Source organism: Tenrec ecaudatus, chromosome 1 (genome assembly GCF_050624435.1).
Source record: "Tenrec ecaudatus isolate mTenEca1 chromosome 1, mTenEca1.hap1, whole genome shotgun sequence".
NCBI lineage: Eukaryota > Metazoa > Chordata > Mammalia > Afrosoricida > Tenrecidae > Tenrec > Tenrec ecaudatus.
The window spans coordinates 18,942,764-18,951,236 of record NC_134530.1 but is presented as its reverse complement, the minus strand read 5'-3'; the positions used below and the strand labels follow the sequence as shown (position 1 = coordinate 18,951,236).

Sequence of the window (8,473 nt, the reverse complement as noted above, 5' to 3'; positions counted from 1 at the left end):
TACCCGGCTGCTGCCTACCTGGTCACACTGAGGCTTCATTCTTCATTCCTTGCTTTCATTGTTCATCAGCTATGAACTATGGCATGCAACCTCCTAAGCACACCTTATGGTTTTAATAATACCCACATTAGTCCATGCCTGCGTCCTCCTTCAAAGCTCAGTGTGACCATGAGTTTTTCTGTGAATCTTGACAAAATCTCCCCAGGAAGGAAACCAATATGATCCATTTCAGGAGTGCAGTGCCATCTTATACAGCATTTACTTATCATGTCTTATGCTATGTAGAATGTAAGATATTTGTGAAAAGTGGAAATGTCTACTCATTTCTTTGTTTTCTGATTTTAATTTAACCGTGACTCATACCGTTAGCTGGACCCTGAATAATAATTTTCCTTCTGTTGCTGTTGGATCCCTGTCTTTTAAGTTCCTCCAAAACCAGATGAGGGAAATTACCAATCTAACTCTTAACCAGCTTCTTTTGCATCTTTACAGCCCCCTGCCTGCTGACCCTAACCCAGTATGCTCTTGCCTGTAACCCCTAGTCAGCCCCTAACCAATTAGGAAGTAGCTAGATCAGATCACTGCACCCTTTATCACTTAAAGGCCGGAATGTCTGGATGGAGCCAGGCAGGCTATTTGAAAGGCTCTCTTTCAAAGCAGAAAACTGGCCAGGTAAAATGGAACCAAGACACAACAAGGGAACAAGAGGGTTCAGGGAGTGCAACCACATGTCCAGGGACACAGAGCACCACAAGAAGCTGACACACTGTTCTCCTGACAGCCTGAAACACCTACCATCTGGGACGGATTTCTTTTAAAAATCTTCTTTTAAAAACCCTTCACCCTGATCACCGGGAGTGACTTCCCTGGGCTACATGAAAACCCATGAAACCCCGTCTGGGAGCTTCCCTCTGATAAAGCTATTTCTGTTTTCACTCTCCCTTTATCCTTTCAGTTACATTTATCAGCCTCCTTGGGTCTCAGTTTACCTTATGTTGACAGGATAAGGTAACAGGCATCAGAAGATCCAAGTCAAACAAACAAACATTGTTGAGAATGAGGGGGATCGGAGCACAGACACAAAGCCCATCAGTAGACAATGGGACATCCCCTCACAGAAGGGTTGCAAGGAAGAGATGTGTCAACCAGGGTGCAGTATAGCACCAATGAAACACACAAGGTTCCTATGATTCCATGAAGCTTCCTCTCCCCCTTTATCATGACCCCAATCCTGCCTTTCACTGAGGGCTAGTCTGGAGCATGCACACAGGTACAGATAAAACTTCAGGACACACAGAAGCCAGATCAGATAAATCCCTCAGAAGCAGAGATGTCAGTAGGGATACCAAGAGAGTACGGAGAAAGTGGGGAGGTGAGGAGGGATGACACTCTGGAGGGAGGGAGACAGAGATGGTGTAAGACATAAACATACTGATTTATAATTTATCAAGGCATCACAAGAATAGGAGGGGTAAGGAAAGGTAAAAAGAGGAGCTGATATCAAGGGATCAAGTTATTGAGATAACGAGAATAGACATACCAAGAGATTAGGAGAAGGTGGGTTGAGAAAGGAAGGAACCCCTTCACAATGATCTACATTTAACTTCTCCCGAGGGGGATGGATAACAGAAAAGTGAGTGAAGGGAGACAGTGGTCAGTGTAATACAGGGGGCAGGGGCACTTACAAAGTAACAAGGGCTCATGAAGGAGGAGTTGGGGGAAGGAGGAGGTGATGTCAAAGGCTCAAGTAGAAAGAAAATGTTTCAAAAATGATGATGGCCACATATGTACAGATTGAGCTTGACAAAATCAATGGATAGATTCTGATAAGATCTGTAAGCACCCCCAATAAAATGATTTGAAGATTTTAAAAAGCAAGTTATTATGCAGAAATTGAGATTATGGAGAAAAGGCTCCTGTACCATCTTCTCTTTAGTTGAAATGAGTGGTGACATGAACACATGATACTTTGTGAATAATATCATAGCCCAACATTTAGAAGAAATGGGGAATGCACTCCTGGTGAGCCAGCATTTTCCAAGGAAGGTTAACTGAAAATCCAGTATAACTGGATTTTAATGGAATAGTACTTAAAAAGTATTGATGAAACTACCATTTGTCAAGTTTGGCTGTCATATTAAGAGAGCATGTTCAATTACCAGAAATAACAGTAAATTTCTTTTCTCCTTTACATAAAAATATATTCTGAAGTATTAGTGAAGTATGGGTGCTTGTTGAGTGGTCTGAGAGTCCTGGAGTGTACCATGAATACTTATAGATTTGACATAAATATGTATTTAAGTGTATTTATCATTGTTATTAATATATCTATAAGTATGAAATATACTTTTTAATCCGACGAGCCAGTCCTCTCTGATTTCTCACAATTGACCTCTCTCATCTACAGTCTCTGTGGACCACGTCAACAAGTAACACTGGAACATGTCCAAATCAGCCCTTCTTTTCATTGCTGCATTTCCCATACTTTCACTCCTTAAATGAATCCGGGTGATAACTATCATAGACACACCAAGCACGGGCTCCATTTAATTTTCATTTCTAGAAGGGGGGATTCTCTGGTGGACAAAGACTTTCCTTCTTTGGTGAAACATATAGGGACATGAAAAGAGTTAATTTTTTGAAAGGTCTTAGACATAAGCATACACCTTGAGCAAGAGAGTCCCTGAGCCTGGGGGATCATAACCATCGTCTTAGACTCGCCAAGAACAACTGGCATTGTAGAATTAGCAAGGACAATGTTCTGTGTTCCAATTTGGTACTTACCAGGCATATACTGTGCAAATATTTGCCTCTATCCATCCAGAGAAAATAAAAGTGATGAAAACTGAAAAACACATGGAAACAGACCAGTGGACAAAGGGATCATGAAAATATTAGTCTCCACTATCTTGAGAGTAGGATGGTTTCCTGATACCAATGCCAACTACTCTGAAAATGTCCACCCTAGTAATTTACATAATTATACATTATGTAAATTACTATAGAAGTGGGAGAAGAATGTGGAATAGAACTCAAATTATAAGGCTTATTGGTTGGACAGAGACTGGTGATACCACCAAGATTATAGTCCTTAGTGACCCATAAGACCTGGAATTAAGTTCACCCCATATTAGGATGACTAACAATTTAAGATCCTAAAATGAGAAGGGCTCAGAGAAGGAGGAATGTAAATGGGAACACAGGAGGAAATGGCATAAGTGAAGACAGGGACATTAAAAGGTTAGAAATGCATGAGTGGAAATAAACTGTGTAAATTTTTAAAAAAATCAATTGATGATCTACTCTGCAAGACTTGATGTTATCACAAGGAGTGGTTTTCACAATATTTAAAATGATTGATTTTATATTATATATTTCACACAGTGCTACTTGTCCTTAAAAGAAGAGTATCTAAAAAGTATTAAATGTGTGGTGGAGTTGGACTGTACTCCTCAAGGTGAGCCGTTGGAAACCACCTGCTGCTCCACAGGAGCAAGATGGGAATCTCAACTCCTGTAGAGAATTCCAGGTTTGAGAAGATGTGGAGGCAATTTAATTCTGCCCTATAGAGCTGCTGAGCTGGTATTGACTCCATGGCAGCAAGGATTTTTGTTTTAATCAAATACTTCACGCTCCACAAAGCCTCCATTTTAAATAAATCATGAACTAATTGTTTATATGAGAATGGAAACATGAAAATGAGGGGGAACATGAAGTTGAGAATCAAAGTCATTCTGTAGACATTCGGCAATGCCTTACAGAAGAGTCACTATGAATTCATGATTCAGTAATGGTGCAGTATAGCACTGATGAAACATACAACTTTCCTCTAGTTCTTTAATGCTTCCCTCCAACCCACTATCATGAACCCAATTCAACATTACAAATCAGGCTAGACCAGAGCATGTACACTGGTTCTGGAAGACATTTCTAATACTTGAACATAACACCAGTGTTTTAAATAGTTTAATAAGAACAAGTTTATAAATTTCATGATCAAAATACTCAACAGGACTTCATTGTAAATAAAATAACCCAGGAGTGTTGAAGGTTTCATGCCAGATGTAATCACAAGAAAAATATTTTCCCAAATAGAAATCATAGGATTTCTGTGTCGGTTTTTAATGGATCAGGATGATAATGAGCACTGGCCCTTTGAGATAACAGCATGCTATTCCTCCATGACTAGTGATGAAAATCTATTTCCTTATGAAAACTGAAGTCACCCTGAAAGAATTGTCCTTAGAAGGGAAGATTTCATTAAAATAAATACATTTAAAAAATATATACTAGTAGTGATGTCATATTATGTCTTCAAATTGCCATATTATGTCTTAAATATTAAGGGGATGGAATTATGAACATAAGCATATTTAGAACTGAAGAAAATATAGTACAGATTTTTATTATTTTGAATTTGGCTTTCAAACACAGTTCTCTACTCTTAAAGTTGAGTTTCTCTTATATAGAATGTTCCTTAGCTGAAAAGTTTCCTTAGGGCTTGCTTTATGTCTTTATTTCTAAGACTATAGATAAAAGGATTCAGCATGGGCGTCGCTACAGTGTACATCACTGAGGCTATTGCAGTCACCCTGGTGTTTTCAATAGCAGCAGAACTAAGATAAAACCCTAAAGCTGTACCATAGAACAAGGAGACCACAGAGAGGTGAGATCCACACGTGGAGAAGGCTTTATATTTGCCCCCAGCTGATGAAACTTTCAAAATGGAGGACACAATTTTCATGTAAGAGAAAAGGATCCCACTGAGTGGAATAACTCCCAGAAGTCCACTTACTAAATACATGACTAAGACATTGAGGAATGTGTCAGAACAAGCAAGTTGGATTACCTGATTAAGTCCACAGAAAAAAATGGGAGATTTCCAATTCTGTACAAAAAGACAGTCGCAAAACCAATAAACTATTTAATAGAGAGTCCAGGAGCGACAATACCCAGGAGGTCAGAAGCAGGAGGCCACAGAATCTTGGGTTCATGATGACAGAGTAGTGCAGTGGGTGACAGATGGCCACAAAGCGGTCATAGGCCATCACTGTCAATAGGAAGTTGTCTAAAAACAAAAAAAAGCATGATAAAATACATCTGTGTGATACAGTCTTCTTATGTAATTACTGTGCTCTGGATCTGGATGTTCATCAGCATCTTTGGGACAGTGGTGGAGGTGAAACAGATGTCAGCAAAGGAGAGGTTGGAGAGGAAGAAGTACATGGGTGTGTGGAGGTGGGAGTCTGTGGCGATGGCCAGGATGATGAGCAGGTTCCCAGTGAAGGTGACCAGGTACATGGAGAGGAACAGTGCAAAGAGGAGGGGCTGCAGCTCTGCCTCTTCAGAAAGCCCCAGAAGGATGAATTCTGGAACCTGAGTGTGGTTTCCTGGTTCCATGGAGCTGATGAAACTCCTTGGAAAGAGAAAAGAGCATTGCAAACTATGCCATGAGCTGTTAAAAACAGTTTAAGGCATAAACTGTCATTTCTATTTTAAACCCTATTCATATATATATATATATATATATATATATATATATATATATATATTTGTGTTCTTTAATCTCATGTGCTCAATTCTGTCTTTACAGCTGAAACTGTCTAGTTGTCCTGTTTTCTAATGCCATCTTTTCCCTAAAACATTTTATTTCTCTATAACTTTCTTTAGACATTGACTGTTTATTCAACTAATAGGTTTGACCAACTATTTTCTGACAAGTGTTCTTGAAAATTTTAGGAACCTCAGTGAAAAAATAAATAATTCTTACCCTTATTTGATGTGAACAGTTTAACATACTACTATTGTGCTCTTCCCTTACAGAGGTAGGAAGAATGATTGAAGTGCAAAGGCAATTGATTCAATGGACTCATGGAGCATGCAAAACATCACTCATGTCTGGAATAGAATTCTTCTCCATGTAATGAAATATGTAAGTTCAAGAGTACAGCATTTGCACAGGGACAAAATTCAGAGGGTTAAGAGGAAGGAGGAATGGAAGCTGGAAACACAATGTGGCAGCAGGATAAGCTATGGTAACATCGCAGAATGGCAGTGCATGAATTAAATGTGAATGATGTGCGTGATTTCTTGAATGCTGGTCAGGTCTGTAACCAGGTAATTTATAGTAAGACATAAGCAAATTATAGAGTAAAAAATACTTCTTAGAATAATCACTTGTGATACAGAGGCTTACAGCAGAAACCTGAATGCAGTCAGGATGCTAGTCACGAGAAGAACACGTTGTACAGAGACAGCGCCTGTGCTCCCCCCACACAAGACTATTCCTCACCCCTCTGACACCACGGTGGATGGTGTAACTAAGGTGCAAAAAGGAATCTGGACTGAAGTTGCTGTTAAAAGTGATGGGAATATGGGATCAGACTTTTGTGAGATTGTAGAAGACTCCATGATAAATAACTTAAATATCATTTATTATTTTACATGTATTATTATAACACAATACATTATAGCATATCTTACTATATTATGCTAAGCTGATAGGCGGTTCAGATGAGCAAGCACTTGACTACCAGCTAAAAGTTTGTCATTTACAATCAACACGGAGGAATCTAAAGGCAAGCCTGGTGATCTGCTTTCCGAAGGCCACAGCCTTGAAAATTCCAAAGCACAGTTCTACTCTGCACATGTGGAAACTCCAGAGTTGGAGTTGACTTGGTGACAGCTGACATCAATATTGTTAAGTGATCCAATGTAGTGTTATTTGTATATACTAATATAATGTACATGAACAGTATATCATTCAGCATTCTGCAAAAATTACTCTTCCCTCAATTGTTAGGTGGTATAATATATCCCCATGTGGACTGTAGATGGCAGCTTAAGGTGTCCTCTCAACTTATATCCCATTTACTGATAACTACTAATACTTTCCCCACATTTAGCTATGATGGTGTATTTATAGGATAAGCCAATTTACTAACAAAAAAGTTCTTTAAAAAAGTCAATTTCACTCTCCTATGAGAACTGAATTGAGGGTCAGTAATATAAAACCAGGTCTTTGGGTATTTCAAAGACAAGTAATCCCTTGAGCTGAGATTTTATTGTGGCCATCCTCTGCCATGTGATAGAAAGCCAGTCTACTGAGAGGAAGGAAGGAAGGAAGGAAGGAAGGGAGACAAAAAAGGATGAAAGGATATTATTAAAAACTATGTACGACTCAGAGAAAGGAAGGTTATATTAGTTAGTTCTAAACCTCACAATACCAGAAAAGTAAAAATAGTGGAATTACCAAATGAGATAAACAATTTTAATATATGTTATATAAACGAATTTTTGTGCTCACATTATAAATATAATATTAAAATATTAGTAAGTTATTGAAATATGCATATGTAGAACAATGGAAGAGAATTTTAAAACAGAACTTCTTTTCATTCCTCTTCCAAAATTCTGTGCCTTTAGGAGTTATTTTTACATTAAATGCACTGATTAGTTAATATACAAATGACATGCTAATGGTTTCTATAACCTTTTTTAAAATAGTAATGATATAAATTCTCTATAATCTTTTTCAGAGAGCAAGAGCAGAGTAAATATTTCAAAATCATACTGTGAAGCCAGCTGTATCCTAACATCAAGTACAGGAGTCCTGGTAGGAGAGTGGATTACTCACTAAAGTTGCAACAGCAAACTCAGCAGTTTGAAATCACCAGCCACTGCATGGCAGAAAGATGAGGCTTCTACTACACTGACAGTAAAAGTCTTGGAAACTCATGGGGACAGTTGTATGCTGTCCTATAGGGTCTCTATGAGTCAGAATAGATTCGAGGGCAGTGAGTAAAGATCAAAATCAGATTCAAATACATAAAAAAGGAAGATTCTCATTCAATATGACCCAGGACAATAAATGAAAAATTCGTCAACAAAATACTAAATAATTTGAATCCAACTATGTATGACAAGATAAATATATAACTAAGTGGTATTTATTCCACCAATGACAGAGTAGAAAATCAGTTTATGTAATATCCTACATCAACTAGCAAAAGAAAAATCAAAGAAACAATTACCAACAAAAGAAAAGAAATCATAAAATCAAATCACAGTAAGCATTTGATAGAATTCAAAATTATTGCTTACATTTTAATTTCCCCCAAAAAGTTGAAAAAAGTTTTAAAAGTTGGCTTGATAGACAACCTATATGAAATTTACTGCTAGGGTCGTTTTTAATGGTGAAAATTAGATATTTTTCCCTATGGATTCATAACAGGACAAGGATAGCCCCTCTTAACACTCTTATTTAAATGCAGGTACAAACAAAGACAATAACACAAATATTTAAAATACAAACCACACGGACTGGGAAGGAGGAAATGTTCACAGAAGACATCACTGTCGATGTAGAAAACCCAAAGAAGCAGCCACAAACAGAAAAATACTAAAACTGATAAGGAGAGCAAAATGATAGCTTGAAAAATAAAGATATAGCCACCAATAAATTACCATATAA

General features: G+C 37.8%; 1 pseudogene; it reads right to left on the bottom strand.

Annotated features, from left to right (window-relative positions):
- Positions 1–4,477: 4,477 nt before the first annotated feature.
- On the bottom strand, positions 4,478–5,400 carry LOC142448622 (olfactory receptor 7A5-like; annotated as a pseudogene).
- Between the last annotated feature and the right edge of the window lie 3,073 nt (positions 5,401–8,473).